The 18,922-nt window shown below is 42.6% G+C and overlaps 1 long non-coding RNA gene across 3 annotated transcripts; it reads left to right on the forward strand.

Moving 5' to 3' along the window:
• The first annotated feature begins 5,314 nt into the window (after positions 1 to 5,314).
• On the forward strand, positions 5,315 to 17,373 carry LOC119377892 (uncharacterized). Of its 3 annotated transcripts, none has more exons than XR_005180886.2 (5): positions 5,315 to 5,596; positions 7,936 to 8,100; positions 10,512 to 10,609; positions 14,986 to 15,103; positions 17,185 to 17,373. It is a non-coding gene; the product is annotated as an uncharacterized LOC119377892 (long non-coding RNA). The 3 variants fall into 3 exon arrangements; XR_007414717.1 differs by having other exon boundaries at positions 10,517 to 10,609; XR_005180885.2 differs by lacking the exon at positions 5,315 to 5,596 and adding an exon at positions 5,707 to 5,748.
• The last annotated feature ends 1,549 nt before the right edge of the window (positions 17,374 to 18,922 follow it).

Below are 18,922 nucleotides of genomic sequence, written 5' to 3' on the forward strand. Positions count from 1 at the left end.
CAGGGACGCGACTTCCTTTTGCCATTTTTGCGCGCTCTGGGCAGGAAGTAGACCGCGAACACTGAACCACTTGTAAATTAAGCATTCTTATATAACTTCCTTGATCACTTTGTATCACTTACGAATGAAATATTTTGCTGCGCTCGATCGCTTTGGTAAAAGCAGTACAGTGTTTAACGAGACGTTGGACGTGGCGTGTTTCGACAAGCTATTCCAAGTCATTTCTATTACCTCGTTAGGAATTTTTGCTGCCGACAGAGAACTGTCGCATGTGATTACAGTGGATCGTTGAATTCCGTTTATGAATACATAGAATGACTTACACTGAAAGAAATTTCCTTAGAATCTACGAACAAAATGTTCGTAAAATTTAAGGATGCCTGCCCTTTTATTCAAACACGGCAATAACTTACCTAAACGCCAACAGACATGTGTCAGTTTTTTCAAATACGGAAAGAGTCTCCTTGTATAATGTGCCACTTAAAAGTCGTAAAAGTTGGCTTCCATTTCTAATTAGTGTTCTAATTAAGTTCTAATTAATGTGGTGGCTTCCTTTCGAGTTATTTTCCAATCAAAGAACCCTCGTCGATACCAGGCTACTTTTTTAGGCAAGGTGCTTTGGCTGAATGCACGGGGAACGTGTTATAAGTATATATATATATATATATATATATATATATATATATATATTAGGGGTGTGCGAATATTCGAAATTTCGAATATTTTTCGAATAGTGTTTGCTATTTGATTCGATTCGCACTGAAATTTTACTATTCGAACTATTCGAACTTCCCAAAAACAAATACAGTCAACACCCGATTGAAAGTGACCCCTTCAAATTTTTAATATGCTTCACCACATTACACACTCGTATCGTGGTAAAGCTGCCTTTTAAGCTCCGTTACGGTCGAACTTTGCCAAAAGGCAACGTCCGATTGAAAGTGGTCCCTAGATTTTTAGTATGCTTCACCTCATCACATCCCGGTATTGCGGCAAAGCTGCCTTTCAAGCTCCGTTGCGGTCGAACTTTGCCAAGAAGCAGTCAACGTCCGATTGGAAGTGGTCCCTAGATTTTTAATATGCTTCACCTCATTACACCCCGGTATTGCGGCAAAGCTGCCATTCAAGCTCCGTTACGGTCGCAAATGCATTAACTCAAGAAAACGCTGGTTCCAACATGGAGAAGAAAATGCGGCAGAGGTGAGGGCTCAATTAATCCTGTTTTGGACCTGAAATTTGGGCAGGAAATGTGAAAAATTGGAAGCCGAAGCTTTTTAGCATCCAAAATTTCAGATGTTCTTATAATATAGACGTCTAGGAGGCAGATTTCGAACTTGTCCGCCTCATCAGTTGGGCTTCCACAGAAGTTCCACAGAAAGAGGAGGAGAGGCTGAGGAAACGGCATCTTCGCCTATCACGTGTAAAGTGTTATCGGCAACACTTTGGTTGCACCAAACCAAGTACATAAATACAATTCGGCCTCTACATTGCCTCATTCTTTATAAGACAACTATGAAACACCACCCCGCCAGTGCTTCATCAACCTTGTGAAAAGAAACACTTTCATGTTGCTATCTCATAAGAATATGCTTAGGAATCCTCTCTTAACTTTTTTTTCTGCAATTTCGCCTCGAAGTATTCGAAAATTAATTCGAGATTATTCGAAAAATATTCGATCGATTCGCACTCACACTTCAATATTCGAATTCGGTTCGCACCCAAAATTTTGCTATTCGCACAGATCTAATATATATATATATATATATATATATATATATATATATATATATATATATATATATATATATATATATATATATATATATTCACCCTGTGCATGGTTTCTCTTCGTTAATGGCATTTTTAGTTGCGAAGCATCTTATGGCGGGGCTCAAACTGTGTGCGGCGTGACCACCCTTACTGCGCATGACGCAAATCCTCTCCACAGACCTCCTCCCCACTCTCCCTTTCCCCCTCTCTCCTCCCTCTGTCCGCTCCCCCTCTGAAACGCGGGCTCGACATGCCGAAACGCTGCTTCGCATCGCCTCATGGCCCCCTTTAGCGGGAGATGGTGTGCCCCTCTCCTGCGCAACGCCGCGATGAGCGCATGCGCGTCTCTTCCCCCTCTCCCTCCTCTCCTTCGCTACTCCCCCCCCCCCTCTCGCGCCTGACGACCGCGTTCACCGCTGGCCCTGAGAGAATTAACGGCCAGGCTAGAGGGAAGACACGACGCGCGTAGAGTTCCTCTTCGAGTTCCACGACGCGAGGTCGGTAGCATGCCCAACGAACGCCAACGGAACGCGATCGTGCAAGTGCTCCGGCTTCGCATCGCCTCATGGTCCCCTTTAGCGGGAGATGTTGTAATTTTTAAAGTGCAGAGCGCTTTAGAGGCCAGGGCTGTCGTCATCGTATGCTGTCGTCGTCTCATGTCACTTGGCGTCACGTATAGGCGAAGCCATGTATAGCACAGCCATGTATATATAGCATAGCCATGTGTGGGTGAGAAAACGAAGTGAAGTTGAGTGAGGTTTTCATGTTACCACCTGTCACTTAGGTTCTTCATACAGTCACATCATCATCATAATGATCATCATCATCATCAACAGTCACATCAGGCAATACCAATTTTGGTGTATGACAAGCTAGCGAAACGGCCGCGAATGCACCATGAACGTGACATATAAATCATGACATACATGACATGCATATCATGGTTTTCATGCTACCACCCGTCATTCATGTTCGTCATACAGGCGCGTCGCCTGTATGATATACACCAATTTTGGTGTATATCAGTCTAGCGAAACGACCGCGAGTGCGCCATGAGCATGGCATGTAAACCATGTCGTACATGCCACGCATGTCATAACTTTCACGTTACCACCTCTCATTTACTTTCGTCATACAGTCGCGTCACGCAATACCAATTTTGGTGTATATCAAGCTAGCGAAGCGGCCGCGAATGCATGTGAGCATGGCATGTAAATCATGACATACATGTCATGATTTTCATGGTACCAACTATTATTCCATGTTCTTCAGACAGTCACATCACGCAATGCCAATTTTGGTGTATATCAATCTAGCGAAACAACCGCGAGCGCACCATGAGCGTGGTATGTAAATCATGTCGTACATGACTTGCATGTCATGATTTTCATGTTGCCACCTCTCATTTACGTTCGCCATACAGTCGTGTCGCGCACTACCAATTTTGGTGTATATCAGTCTAGCGAAACGGCCACGAGTGCGCCATGAGTATGGCATGTAAATCATGACATACATGACATGTATGTCATGGTTTTCATGTTATCACCTGTTATTCATGTCCCTTATACAGTCACATCGCACAACACCAAGTTTGGTGTATATCAATTTAGCGAAACGGCCGCGAGTGCGCCATGAGCGTGGCATGTAAACCATGTCGTACATGCATGCATGTCATGATTTTCATGTTACCACGTGTCAGTTATGTTTGTCATACAGAAATGTCTCCTCATACCAGTTTTCGTATATATCCATTCATTTAAACGGCCGCGAGCGCCCCGAGACCATGTCACGTAAATCATGCTGCACATGACATGCGGGTCATGAGTTGCATGTCAGGACCTGTCATTATGTTTGTCATGGACTCTTGTCACGCCATACCAATTTTGGTATATATGAAACTAACGGTACGGCAGCAAGAGCTCCAAGGCCGTGGAATGTAAATCATGCTGTTCATGACATGCATGTCATGATTTTCATGCTATGACCTGTCACTTGTGTTCGTAATAAGGTCATGTTATGCCACACCAATTTTGGTATACATCCGATTAACGAAACGGCCAGGAGAGCACAGTCGTAGGCGGCTAGATAGATAGATAGATAGATAGATAGATAGATAGATAGATAGATAGATAGATAGATAGATAGATAGATAGATAGATAGATAGATAGATAGATAGATAGATAGATAGATAGATAGATAGATAGATAGATAGATAGATAGATAGATAGATAGATAGATAGATAGATACGCTCAAAATCGCAGAAGTTCGCTAAGAAATGCTTCGCATTTAAAAAAGTGGGGTTAGCGAATGACGCTTCGCGATGAGCCTGTACTGGTGTGCTTTTTGTTCTTTTCCATCGCTATTTATGATCCTTCCGATAACGGACCGTTTCGTGCGCATGTATGAGTGTGTTCTTGGTGCGTTTCAAAGCCGCTAGAATAGGCTCGCGTCATGAAGGAAGCAGAGTAACGTAGCAGTAGCGAGGGTAGAGCGAGGGCAGAGCGGCGGCGATCGTCACAGCCTGCGAGATGCAGCGCGTCCTGAAGCGTCGCACAGGACAGGCCGACAAGGGTAGGGGCATGAAAGAGAGAGGTAGGAGGGTGAAGGGGAAAAAAAGAGGAGGATGGTCGCACTCTGCTCGCGTGTCCCTCGGCAGCAGAAACCCGCGGCGCGGGCCGCCCCCAAGGAGAGGAGCAGTCAAGCAGGTCGGCAGGGGAGAGAAGGATGCCAGCAGCATCTCGTGACGGGCGCACGGTCGCGGGAGAAGTCAGCGCCGCAGGAGTGTAAACAAACTGTCAGGAGACAGCTAAATACGGGCCTCAAAAGCGCGTAAACAGATCGGCGCCGCCGAAAAAATCGAGCAGAGCATAACACGCCTGCAAGACCAAGAAGTGCAGTGCGCGAGTCACACAGGACGTTTTGTGTGCACGTGCGAGTGTGTTCTTGGCGCGTTTCAAAGCCGCTAGACTAGGCTCGCGTCATGAAGGAAGCAGAGTAACGTAGCGAGGGCAGGCGCCTAATTTCTGCAGCCCGGTCGGGAGCACGGCGCACGTCCTCAACAAGGTACCGAAAGGGTAGGATAAAGAAGGGGGGAAGAGCGAGAACACAGCGAGAACAGAAAACGCAAGGAGGAGTGTGCACTCCGTAACTCAGTTCAAATCACCCGCGTCGCTCGAGCCAATCACGTCAAGCCAAAGACGTGCGTGCGGGACCACACACACAAAAAAAAAACAATTTTCGACAAAACAGATCCTACCACAACAAAATTGCTCCGTGCTTGTATACATATAACGTTTGTTGATATCACGCGGGGTCATAATTGCTGTCAGTTGATAATTAGAGATATAACGCACTAAATTCAAATCACCCGCCGCGCGAGAGCCAATCCCTTCAAACCAAAACCACGCGTGCGGGACCACGTTCAGCGCGATAGAAAAAAAATGTACCGGCGTGGGGAATCGAAGGTGGTGCCGTGATAAGTTCGTCCGCGCTTGTATATTTGCGGTGGTTATTGATATTATGTGTGCCAATCATCGTCAGTCGTCGACTGGAAGTGTATCGCGTGTGGGATGGAATGGGCGGCCAAAGGTGTGTCAAGATTTTGTGTTGGTGTTCTGTGGTGTGTCGTCGTAGCCTCAACGGGCTCGTCGCTTTGTCTGCGCGCTCAGCGCTGCGTGATCGGCGTGCTTTCCACGTTTCTTGATTACTCACGGTTATTGCGTGGTTCAATCTAGTGCATCTACTCAGACAGTCCACCGCCCAGTGCCTTGTCTGACGACGACGGCGACTGTAAAGCACAAGCGTGCGCCTCAGCGGATGCCTAGGTGAGTTCAACTCGCCAAATTGCGTAACTATGTGATCTTATTGTGTGATGACATTCATGCAGGTAAGGAAGCCCGGGTGGCCTGTTCACACAGCAGTGAGAAAAGTTGCACGAGAAAAGTTGTCTGATAGGCAAGTATGGATTCTGCTACAGGTAGTATCTGCTTTTCTGTGATGTTTTGTTATACACTTCTAGTAGTTGCTCTATTTGTGTCATTTAAGCCTGGTGCTGTGCGATGTCAGTGCGCGTTAAAGAAAACCAGATCCCCAAAATTTCCGGAGCCCCTCCGCTACGGCGTGTCTCATAATCATATCGTGGTTTTGGCACGTAAAACCCCAAATGTTAATATCGCGAGGTCATCGCTTGAACCGATTGTTCAATCGCCTGCCGCCATAAAAATTCGCCTGCTTTTAAACGCACAGGTCGCCTCGTACATTTTCTGTGAATTAAATGCATCGGTAATAATGAACTAACGTGCAAATCAACTACAATGCAGTAGACGGGGACGCAGATAGACACAAAACGCTTGTCAAGCTGCTCAGAAGCGTATGTATCGCTGGTTGCGTCACCATCTACTGGGTGATTCCACGAGAGATCGAACATGCCTGTCCGGTCGCAATTTTTGTTTTGCCTGGGTTTTTAATATGTTATGTGGGCACATTCAAAGTGCACGGAACCGAAAATTTTATTTCCATGAAACGCTCCCAGCGCGCCAAAAAAATATTTGAAGGTGGCGGCTCAGGCCTCTTGCTTTTGCTCACTGTGATGTTTTCGGATTTCACGGCCGAATTTAGCGCGAACTATAAATGATGTGTCCAAAATTTTTTTTGCTGGTTTTAATACGCATTACCGTGAATTACATCCATGTTTTTTTATGCTGTCCTCAAAAAGAAGAAAATGTGAAAAAATGGCAAACACGGCCGAAATCAAAAAAGGGTCCTAAGTTTGAGGCGCCTTGGCGCCTTTGCTATTGCAAACAGAAATTTGAAAACAATGTCAAATATAGAAAAGAGCCTTTGCAACATTTATACGGAAGATCATTTTCCTACAAGCAGCGCAAAAAAAGAAAAAAATAGTTAAAGAAGCGAGTTTTTTCAAAAAAGTACATTTTCAAAAAATAAAATAAAAAAACTCCGGTCTCAATCTTGACGACAATTTTTTATCGAAGAGCGCTTATGTCAGTGAACACACGGTTTTAATATCATATGTCCTCATTTGCTTTGTTTACGAGATATAACTGACCAAAATGACCCTTGCAGTGTGTGCTCACTTCAGTGCGACTGATGGTTGTTATCAGCTTGCATTGTGCGTAAATCTCAGTTTTAATTATTCTACTGCAGCAAAGTCTTGCTCTGGTGGCTTTTCGTCAAGAAAACTGTGTTCTCAGATTTTATTTGCTTCTAGCGTGTGCGAAAGTGGGCTGCTGCCGCCCTCTAAATGGCTAACGTGTAAACAGTTTGCAGCCTACAACCTCGCCTAGAATCATCAGAGGAAAGATGTGCGCGCCTGTTCAAGATATCAATCGCTTCTTCTTCCTGAAGAAATGCCTGGTCTACCTCATCGCGGTTAGATGTAGACAGGTTTTCCTTGAGGAGCGTAAAGCAATGCAAGCAGACTTCGCAGGTGTCGCGAAGATCCTCAGCCTATGACAGTAGCTTCTGGAGGTAGGCAACAACAAAAAGAGCAAAGAAAAAAAATTTGCGCAACGAAAATTTTCCTCAGCAATCTTCTTTTTGTGAACGCGTAAATAATCGGCCCAGAATAATAGGACCTAGCCATGGGCCGCGGGCATCGCGTGTAGTGAACAGCTAGACCTAGAGCAAGTCGAAGCGTTTATACTGAACGGCGCCGCACAAATTATCTCACATCTGCGCAGCTGTCATGAATGCGTTTCCAGAACTGCTCACGGTTTAACATTTTATGACTAAGGGTGTCTAAGCGCTTTGGGCTGTAATAATTAATTTGTAGGGCACACTCATTGTCAAAACTAAGGGTAATGCCCGTCAGGCCCATTTGGGCATTACATAGGGGGTTTTGAGACAGTTATATGAACAAACTTGGTAATATACACTGAAAATAGTAAACAATATAAAACATACTACTATTAATACAGGTTGGGGCGCGTAGCACTTATTTCAGGGGTCTTGAACTCGCTTCAGCCGCAGGGCCGCAGTCGCGAAATTTTTTAGTCTCCCGCAAGGGTGGGGACAGTGAAAAACTGAGAGGGGAAAAGATGGGGAGGGGAAGGGGCATGAAAAAAATTGTCAACTAACGTTGCCATTTCAAAGACGGCCTTTCCCATATACCATATTGTTGACAATGGAACGCGTTTATTTACAGAATGGCCCACGAACCCAACTTCCGAGCGGCACGCCTACCGGCCGAACATCGGAGTGACCCGCCTGTGCGCAGCTTGATCTGCCTACCACGCGTCGGCCTTGGTCATCATCTCACCGGCCTCGCCTTTCATCTCTACCACCTGGAAAGCCGGCGTGGCCGACGGGGGTGAGGTCGCTGGACGTACGGCTTTTCACAAAAGTAGACCCTGCACCTGCACCACAATTGTGACGATTGAACGCGTTTATTTACAGAATGTAAAATGAATGCAGATGTACAGCTCGGAGCGAAAAACAGTTCACCGAGCCGCTCGCAAGCAAGTGCAGCCTCGTTCTCGTTTTCTTCATCTACTCTCCGATAGTGTGTTTAACTATATTTGTCATTTCTAAAGGAGATTTGATGTCAGGTTTTGAGAAACATATCGACACTGATACATAGACGGTTTTACATAAGACACATGGGCACGGCCACAAATGCTGTTAAATCAGTTTTTTTGATTTTTTATATAGCGACGTGAATTAACAAGGTCACATAACGTCGAATGCACCAACCCAACCGTTTTCATGCGCACGCGTTGTACTGTAGCACTATTTGTTTAGTTCAAGATACAAACATCAGTAAAATAGTCTATAGATGGACCGAAATCAATACGCCGATAGTGAAGTATCGAGTTTTCATTTCACCGTTATGTTTAAGTGTATTGTAACCACATGGGGTGCCTTACGAAAAAATGCTTAGATCAGTCTCGCCAGAGTTGCTCAGGAGCGTATATATTAAATAAATGAAAGGAAATATCGGACAAGGACAGCCATATGCAGGCTGGGCCGCTGGCTAGAGATATACGGGCCATATGTTTGAGAACATTGATTTAGTTCTGCAGAAATCTTACAAGAAGGCAATGCATTTGACTGAATCATATTATGTGCTGGTAGTAACAGTAAGTGTGCATATAACTGCAAGCTTAATTGGAAGTAGTACAGCATGTCTATATAAATTATAATTGACAGACGTGTGTGTCAGTTCAACTAAGCTTATTAAGGTAGCGTATGCTCTGCTTGTTGCTGTGTTTGCCTGGGAAGAAACATGTCGATTATTAGTCCTGCCATTACATATATTTTTTTGATGAACTAAACATGTTCTCTCTAATACCAATTTATTTAATAGTGGAGTAGCATCATTGCAAAAACTTCTTATCACAAGTGGCTTGGGATGTGATGGTGTATCAAGAACATTACTTGATCTTGTGGTACCGTAGTTTTCGCTTTTCTTTGTACTTTGCTAAAGAAGCATGAAGCCAGAAGTGGGGTCTTATTTTCAGTATAAAAAACCAAGATGTATCAATCAGGGAAAGGGATGACAGTGCTGCTTTAGTTTATGCAGTTATAAATTGAAGAATGTCATTTCTGATATGTTTACATGTTTTCTGATCACAGAATTCTGGACAGTGTGGTTATACTGATTTTGTGGCGTGCCAAGCACTACGAAATTGAACAGACGAAACAAGGGCACTGGATCAAGGGCTACTTTTTCTTGTTAGACACAACCTACTAATGCAGACAGACAATGAAGCCAAGGAAGGCATAGGGGAGATTATTTTAGTTTTTGACTGTAGTGTGGTAATTTTTACATAAATTGAAAGGAATTAAAGTCAACAAAAGAGACACTTGCTCCTGCCAGGGACCGAATCTGTAACCTTTGGATAGTACGTCTGATGCTCCAATGGAGCTGCAACAGTGGTCATTGTCCCATCCATCCCATTGAGCACCTCAGTGTGTAATCCCAACAGTACATGCTAGTGCTACTTTTGGCCATCCTGGCGTCTTGTAGAACTCTTTACGAGCTGGCAGCTGGCCAATGAACCCTTGCATGCTACCTGAAGCCATCAAGTCTACCGGGACGAGACCCTATAGCTATGAAAGGACAAAAGAAACATAGTGAATTAAGGGCTCATTGAATTGAACAGACACTTGTAGGGCACAGCACGAGCCCTGCATATGAATTGACTTTAGTGCAACAAGGTTTTTTTTGAAGAGTTCAAAACTGGGCTTGTTGGCAAAACATACCCAAGATTTAAAACCATGCAAGAGCAGCAGAGGAGACAGAAAAGCCAACACAGTGCTCAATCTTTGCTGTAACCTCTGGTGCTCTTACACTTCTACTAAGTCTTCAGCTATCTTGAAATCTTTACATTCATGATGTCGTACAATAAGGGTGGCTCGTTACCATACATTGTGTACATAGAGCATACACTGATCTATTTAATATTGTGATGATAGTGCTGATGGAGTTTTCTGTGCAAGTTGCTTATTCGGCAAACTGTATTCTTCATACTATTTTAGTACGCCAGTGTGGGAAAGCTTGACATGTTACGCATAATTAAAGTTGTCTGCAAAAATCAATTACTCCACTAATATTTGCTCTTAATGCATCCTAAGCTCATCATTCATGGACAGTTTTGGTGTATCAACAGATACCTGTGTTAAGCCATCATGTTTTATATGTACTACTTGTGTACTGTAAGGCCTCTATTGTGTGCAGGTTATGGAATGTTTTGTGGCATCTGTAATGCATGTACCCAGCATAGACGACTGACTGTTCAAGGAACTGAAGCAGTGGACAGCTTGCTGTGAAAGATGGGAGCATTCTTCCTTTGGTCTGGACAAGCCCATATTAAGTGGTAGGCATTGGTTTCCTTCTCTACAAATGGGCAGTTCGAGAAGAGTAGCTTGGGCTTGTTGGTACGTAATGCGAGTAAAATAGCGCACACTTAGACAGAGTAAGCAGCACGACACAAGCGCTATCAACAGATGAATATTTGAAATAGCAGAGAAAGACTTGTGTACAGAAATGTGTGAGGTGAGTGCGCATGTTACACAGGCATGACTGCAAACGATCTGAAATCGGCACAAAGGATCGGTAGCTCCTTTACGGGCAAGCTAACAAAAGGCATGCTAACACACCGTGTGCCTAACTTCTCAATCATTTTGCCTTCTATTATCTCACGGACTGCATTTTCTTTACTGTTCACAATCACGTCAACTTCATCAAATTCAGGCTGACATTCACACGTGCTACAGTTGCATAGCTAGGTGACCGTTTTTGTGCTTTTGTACATTGCAACGGTGTTCTCTCAAACGATCGTTAAGGCATCTAGCGGACTGGCTAATGTAGAACTTTCCATAATGCAGTGGGATCCGACACGCAGCATGATCAATGCATCTAACAAACGTACATCTATGTTTCTTTGAGCATGTCGCTAGTAGCTCCTTCCTAGGAACACTACTATTGCAAAGGCTGAAAGGTTTTTGAGGGGCACTAAACACAACAGATGCATCAACGCGACCAGCAATCTTCTTGAGATTATGCACAATATCATGCATGTAAAGCGCTACACAACAATGCACTCTATGGTGCGGGCAGATAATTCGTGAACTAAAATTTCGACCACTGCTACCTGTTGATTCTCGGATAACCAGCTTCCAGTAAGCGATCTGTTCTTTGGCGCAAAAACACAAAAGTGAATGCCCTCTGCGTGTTATATCTGAGAAAGCAGCATGGCAAAAATCTATTTCTAGCTCCTTTCTAGAAATACTAAATCTGCTGCAGTGTAATGATCCTTTTCAAGTGAGATATTCTACCTTAATGATAATTTCAGAGAGCACCGTGGCAGTCAAGAAAAGCACAAGGACGGTCTTCTAGCTATGCAGTGCGACATGTGGATGTCAGCAGGAATTCGATAAAGTTCATGTGATTGTCAAAAGTAAAAAGTTAGTCCATGAGATGATTGAAGCCGAAATGACTCAGTGGTTAGGCACACGATGTGTTAGAATGCCTTATATTAGTTTGCCCGAAAAGGAACTTGTATTCCTTTGTACCGATTTGTGCCTGCGTGACACGCGCACTCACTTCACCTGTTTCGTTACATAAGACTTCCTCTGCTATTTCAAATAAACAATTGTTGTTAGCGCTTGTGTCATGTTGCTTACTCTGTCCCTGTCTAAGTGTGCGCTATTTTACTCATCCAACTGAGAAACTTATGGCACTATATGTGAGGAACACCAAGACAGGAAAGAGTATGTAATAGCAAGTGCTTGTGATATTGTTCAAACACACAATGTTGCAACTTGCCTGCAGCATAGCTTGCACCTTCACAGCTCTTTGCAAACAGTCGTGCAGTTGGGCACACTTCACCCTGCTGTTCTGGGTCACAGAGAATGTGGCCGGTTGGATCAGCGTGATGTGACATGTACCCAAAAAAAATATCGTCTGAAGGACACTCACCATTTATACCTCGGGCTCAAATAAAGAGCCAAGGCTTTTATGCTTCGTTACAGCCTCTACAATGGAAATCTCAGACTTCCAGTCACATGCTTTGTGCTGCTTACAAGTTGCTCCTGTGATCACTTGAACCATTCCTGTCGCTTTCTTGTCATCTTTGGATGACACCAGCTTCTCTTCTGATGAGCTCGTGAACACAGCAACGTTGCTGATAGTGCATTTCAATTTTTTCTAAGGATATATGATATCAATAGCTGCATTAGTAAAGAGAAATGGGAAAAAGCATACCTGAAGCTATGTCTTGCTAATGGCTGCAGCCGACCTCACTTTCATGAGGAACAGGCACTCAAAGATGGGCAAAAAATGTCTCAATAGAATCTGATTTCTTGTGTCACTGTCTGTCATTGAGATGCCTTTTTCGCTTGCTTTTTTTATCATATTTTTCACACCTTCCTTGGTGAAGTAGGATGCTCAGAACGAATGAAACAAGTTAAAGTGTTTTTTCCCATCAAGCCGTCCAACTAACTTCTTTTCAGCGTGCAGTTCTATTCTTTATAAAGCACTTCAAAAACTTTTCTACTGAACTATACATAATGCAAGCTCCCTCCTTCTATGAAGCTCAGTGTTTAAAGCAAAAGGGCATGTGAACTTCTGTGGATTTTTGTTCTTGGTAGTGCATAATTGCAAGCTTCAGTAGTTGCCAACTCTTAAATATGTGCTGTTCATAACATTTTGACTGCAAATAACTTGTTCATTAGCCAACTTTATCACTGCATTGGTTCTATTCGTATTGTTGTGTTGTACAGAAACAGGGTGAAATATTTCCATGTTCTCTAAACCTTTGAGACGCCACCAATGAAAAACTGTCTGTAAATGCGTCAAATTGATACATCATTTCAAGGCACTCGATATTCTATTGCAACAAAAATAATGTCATAATGCATTAATTTATGTGTGTTATAGTAATTATAATTCAATTGTAATAATTATCTATTGTAAAGTCATTCATGCTACGTTCTTACATTAATAGAATGAAATCTTACGCCAAAAATATAGTGCAAATTTGTTTTTGTGTATGTTCATTTGGAGTGAAGAAAAATTATACTTTTGGCATGGCTCGCAGGAAGGAGCACTTCGAACGACTCGTTGAACAGTGTAGTGCCTTCAGCAAACTGACAATATACAACAGTACACTGCAAAATGAAGTTAAATGAACACAAATTTATTATGCAGCAGGTTCATTTGATGCAAAGCTCAGCGTATCTTGTTCAACGTATCTTGATCAGCGCTTCTTGTAATTCCTCCCTGTGTGCGTTGTCTTGCTTTTCGCGCTGCTTACTTCCAAGGTATATTGCTCTCTAGTAGCCCTAGTCGTTACCAATGGCAAAAATAAGTGGTGCACACAATTGTGTACATAGCGTGTCAAAGGGTTAAAGGTTAATTTTCTGGAGAGTCCTTTGCTTTGTAGGTGGCTAAGTAAAGCCTCACTTTAGTTGTAATTATGAACTACATTAATTGAAAAGCTAACATTAGTGATAAGATTCAGTGAAACAAAAATACTCCGTATCATCAAATCTTATTGCCAAGGGCCTCTATGCACTGTGCGATCTTTTCTGCATATGCAAGACGAAGGAGTGTTGGCTTGGTGACAAATGAGTGTCAAGGGTGAATGCAAGAGAGATCATCTTCAGTTTTCTCTGCTCTGAGGTATCAATTTTATTTTGAAGGGCCTCACATAAGTAGTGCTTCAGATTTGACAAATGATTTTGTGTGCTTTTTTAAGATGTCAGGGAAACCAGGGCTTGCATTCATTAAGCACCATTGTCTTCATTAGCATACTGCACAAACATTATTCCTAGAAGTTACTGCGTAATTACAGCATTTAGGCCTTCATTTTATATTCCATAGCTAGGGTTAGCATGGCACTACATTTCTCGTTTTAGTTGGACATTTGTTCTGTGCTTTCCTTTTTGTTTTTCAGTCGCATTTTAATGAGTCATTTGGTTTCAGAAGTACTTCAAAGGTACCACAGAATGTAAAGTGCATTCTGACTTATGCCCGCATGGCAGTTAGATGTTTGTACATATGTGAACATCGTATATGTCTGTGCACAGGCATGAATGAACAGATTATGTTGCACATTAATGTAACATGTAATTGTTTAGAGCAAGACAAGGGACATAGAAATATTATGTTCATGTAAGACAATGGCATGACATGGATAGATTCAATGCCTGGAAATGAACAGTGTTCAGTACTGTTATATCAAGGGCAATTCATTGAATAGTATTAAAATTGCGAGATTACTGAGAAAGAGAAAAATATCTTTCGTGACTGCATTTACTAATCCTGATGTGAAATAAACTTTGTGCTAACTTTGAATTTTCATGTTTATATGTTACCACACTGTGCATGCTGATGGCAGCGACGACAACTGCAAAGGGTAAATGTTGGAAAAGCTACAGACATGAGAGCTAAGTAAAAGGTACACACAAGTGAACTGTTGTATTTTAAAATTGCATGGTGAATTCCTTGACGTAATATTCATATTGTTTAATTTTACTTTATTCAAGAATTCTCGTGGGTCAACCAAAAAACACTGAAGCCACATGGCAATTGGCTCTGTATTAATCGCAGCTTAAGAGGATTGAAAAGTTCCTTATAAATAAAACATCCTTGAGATCTTTCGAAAGCAGGAACAAATGTGATAATGACTTCATAACTGTATTATGGAACAAACAGAATATCCAGACGACACATTTTTGTGCCTTCCAGGGAGATGTTCAATATCAACCCGATGAGAGGCAGCAAATGTGGAAATGGACGCAAGTCAAGGACAGCTGCAGACAGCAAAATATTGAAACTGATACGATTGTGCTGAATCACCGAAGATGTAAGTTAACTTTTTTGCTTGTGGTACTTGCTGATGAGCTTGTAATCCCTGCTATATTTTTGTTGCGTGTGTAGGGCCTGATATTCAATAAGGTTGTGCTGAATATGTAGGTTAACAAGCCTGAATGGTCAGTCTGAGGAGATCCATCATAAACATTTTTATTGAAGGAATGTTGAAGCACTTGTTTTTACACAGAACAAGACAACCTTTATGATAAGTGAAAGCAATTTTCAGATATACTAACAAGATTTGCAGACTTGTGTTGTCGAATTTACATTCCTTATTCTTAATTCTTTTTCGCTTGTATGCTACCTCGTATCTCTTTGTCTAAACAAGGGGCACCAGTGCCGCCCCGTCTATTGCTCATAATATGAGGGGATGCTTTGCTTTGTGAAACGGAACATAAGAGCCCTATGTTAGCTAGAGGCTCTTCTACCAGCTATAGGCGGTGGTCTGGCATGCGTTCGCCTCTTGGCCATGCCTGGTTATTTTGACCCCCAGTAGCCGACAGCTTGAGCGGACGTGCTTTCTCATGCAGCAAACTGTGCATTCTAGTCAGCTGTCACTGTGCGTCGGCCACACTCTCGCATACCCTCTTTCATGAGTGACTCTGTGTATGTCAGCAAACTGCAGGTTGTCATATTGACATCAGCAGGAAAGCACATACATGGTGCTATTTGCTGTGGCTATGTAACCAGACAATATACAGGAGGGCAGACAGTATTAGCAAAGAAAACTGCTTAAGTTGACCAAATCGCTCTTCATTAATTTCTCTCATTACTGCAACAGCATACTTTCCGCAATGTAAGAGGCTGCCTCATTCTCGGTTAATTGCTAGGTGCTTTTCCACGTTTGCTGCATTACTAAGCATCCGAGCTCGGGGTCGCCAGGAACAGAAATAAGTCGAGAGCGAGAACAAGCAGGAGGTGTAGTTTATTTTGTTAGCGGTCGTTTTGATCGAGTGCTCAGTTTGATACAAGTTACTGTGAACGAGACAAACTGTTGCTTGGAAGCAGGACAGAATGTCAACGTCAGTGCCACAGAATGCAAAATGCTCCTGAGAGGTTGTGTAGCTAGCTTTGCTGCATACTGCAACAATGCAAGGAATAAGCAAGTGGAGAGCAAAGCTACGTCCCCATTACGATAACAGGAGCATCTGCGACCTTGATTCCATTGTCAGGTGTTGAGTTTCTGGATCCCGACGAGCAGGGACGTGCGTTACTTACGAACTCCAATTGGAAAGTGTTTAATAATGTGTAACACATTAAGCTGTGAGAGAAAGTTGGGCAGCCTCGATGTGCCTGCCTTTGAGCGAATGCCTTGGGCGGTTGATGTCGCCTATGACACTCACTCATTTTACATTTCGAGTTAACTTGTGAAAACACCACAGGCAAGGACGATTTGCAACACTGTCCACCTGAAACTACTTGGCGTGATGTGGGAGCAGTAACTGAAACTTTGTTTCACAAGTGCACCTTTGGAGTGGCTCATTGCGTACATTTTGATTTACTTATTTCATGTTGCATGTGCCTCGTTTTATGCAGAAAGGCTAAATGTCACAGAACGTGTTTTTATCTCCTCTTTAGCTCTTTTAATTTGGCATTTTTGACAAAAACGACACTCCTTCTCAGCCGGTCTCAGTTCGAATCTGTTCACAGCCATTGCACGTGTCCGACAGCTGGTGCGCAAAATCTGATTTTCACTTTTGCTTTGTTTTCTTGCTTTCAAGATCCCCCTTTGCTTGAACAGTTACACATGTCTAATCTCAACATGGTAATCTAGCATTTCAATTGAACTTAACGTCTACCCTCATGTCTTTAATGTCGTCTGCACAGAAGTCATTTGGATTTTTTACTGTGAACACTATTTTTTTTTTAGTCAATCATGCAGGGGTTTAGGATACACATGCCCTTTTCTTTTTTTATGAGATTGGGCGGGCTGTGGATGCATCAAAATTCAAAACCTGCTGCTGTGTGGCTCGTTTGTTTTTGCAAGGTAGATGCAAAATTCAGTTTCGGCACAGATTGCCTTCTTTCATTTGGTTCAAGTGTCCTCATATATTTTGTTTCTTCTCTTTTCAGATGAGCCAGAGTGCGAACAGTATACTCGTACAGTTTCGCAGAATAAACCCCATCTTTATGCGTTCAGAGCAGCTGGATGTTCACTGTTTACTTGGCAAGAAGTAGTATGTATGCATGCTTCCTGCCACAGCTATGTGCTGTCCCACACTTTGTGGGAAACACTGAATTCTGCATTTGCTGAGAAATATATGTGCCAAATAGTGCATTTTGTTGCTTTCCAGTCACCAATGCACACAAGTTGACCCCACACTGTACTTAAAAAGTTGTAATAATGGGTATTCTGTGGTGAAGAAGGTTGTGGTGCTTTACATGCAGCCACCGCAGTGATTATTGACTGATGCCAGTGGCAGCTTCTACTTTGCAGCAAAGAAGTTGTTAGAGAGAGCATACACAGGTTAAGCAGTAATAATGACAAAAAATTCCACTGGATGTTAAATGCAAGTCATGAGAAAAGACATGCATGTACATGTTGCCCCTGTTGAAACATATATCAGGCTACAAGTGCCATTATATTTGCTCTGCCAAATTTCTTGTTCAAGTTGAACAGTAATATCTGTTCATGGGATTGCCGGACTTTTTGTGACTGGCGTCCAACAATGTTTTCACCAAAGTTTCATCCCGACCAGGCGAGATGTTGTCAGACCCTAGACTTCAAAAAGCCAAACTATGTACGACTAATTTGTATGTGGTGCCAGAACACTTCAATTTTCACTGAAGTAGCAGACACTTGTAGCCTGGCATTTGTTTCAACAGGGGCAATATGTACATGCATCTCTTTGTGACTGTTGTGTTAAACATCCAGTGGAAGTTTTCGTCGCCATCACTGCATAATGCGTTTTTCCTCTCTCTAACAACTTCTTCGCAGCAAAGTAGCAGCTGCCACTTGCATCAGTTGATAACCATTGCGGTAGGTGCATGTAAAGCACCGAAACTTTCTTCACCACACAGCGCCCATTATTACAACTTTTTAAGTTCAGTGTGGTGTCAAGCTGTGCACTTTAGTCACATTAAAGCAACAAAGTGTGCTATTTGGCACATTTCATATTCCTCATTAGCGCGAAATTTCCAAGTCATTACATGCAACATTTTCAAGGAGACATTACGTACATTTCCAGGACACATTACGTATGACAATCCTAAGGTGACATCACGTACAACGTTTCTTCGAGACATAATGTACGACATTCCTAAGAAGACATTACGTATAATGTTTCTAGGAGACAATACGTACAACATTCCTAAGAAAACATTACGTACAATGTTTGTAGGAGACAATGACAATACGTACAACATTCCTAAGAAGAGATTACGTACAATGTTTGTAGGAGACAATGACAATACGTACAACATTCCTAAGAAGACATTACGTACAATGTTTGTAGGAGACAATGACAATACGTACAACATTCCTAAGAAGGCATCACGTACAATGTTTCTAGGAGACAATACGTACAACATTTCTAGGGAGACTCCGTTTACGGTAATCGCCCTATTTCAGAATCGGAAAAGTGATCGGCAACTTTTTACCTTCAGCTTTTTACGTAAACAAGGGGCAAAATTTTTAACAGTGTAGATATTATACCTAATTTTGTTATAAGCCATATGCGACCCGGAAGAGCAGTCAGGTACATTTAAATTCATCTTCCTAAATTGTTCCGACTGAAGATTGGAAAAGGAAAGGACAGTTTGATTGTGTGATTGTGTGGGAGGGAGGAGGAATTCATCAATAAGTTCCAGA

Source organism: Rhipicephalus sanguineus, unplaced genomic scaffold (genome assembly GCF_013339695.2).
Source record: "Rhipicephalus sanguineus isolate Rsan-2018 unplaced genomic scaffold, BIME_Rsan_1.4 Seq603, whole genome shotgun sequence".
In the NCBI taxonomy this organism is placed as follows: Eukaryota; Metazoa; Arthropoda; class Arachnida; order Ixodida; family Ixodidae; genus Rhipicephalus; species Rhipicephalus sanguineus.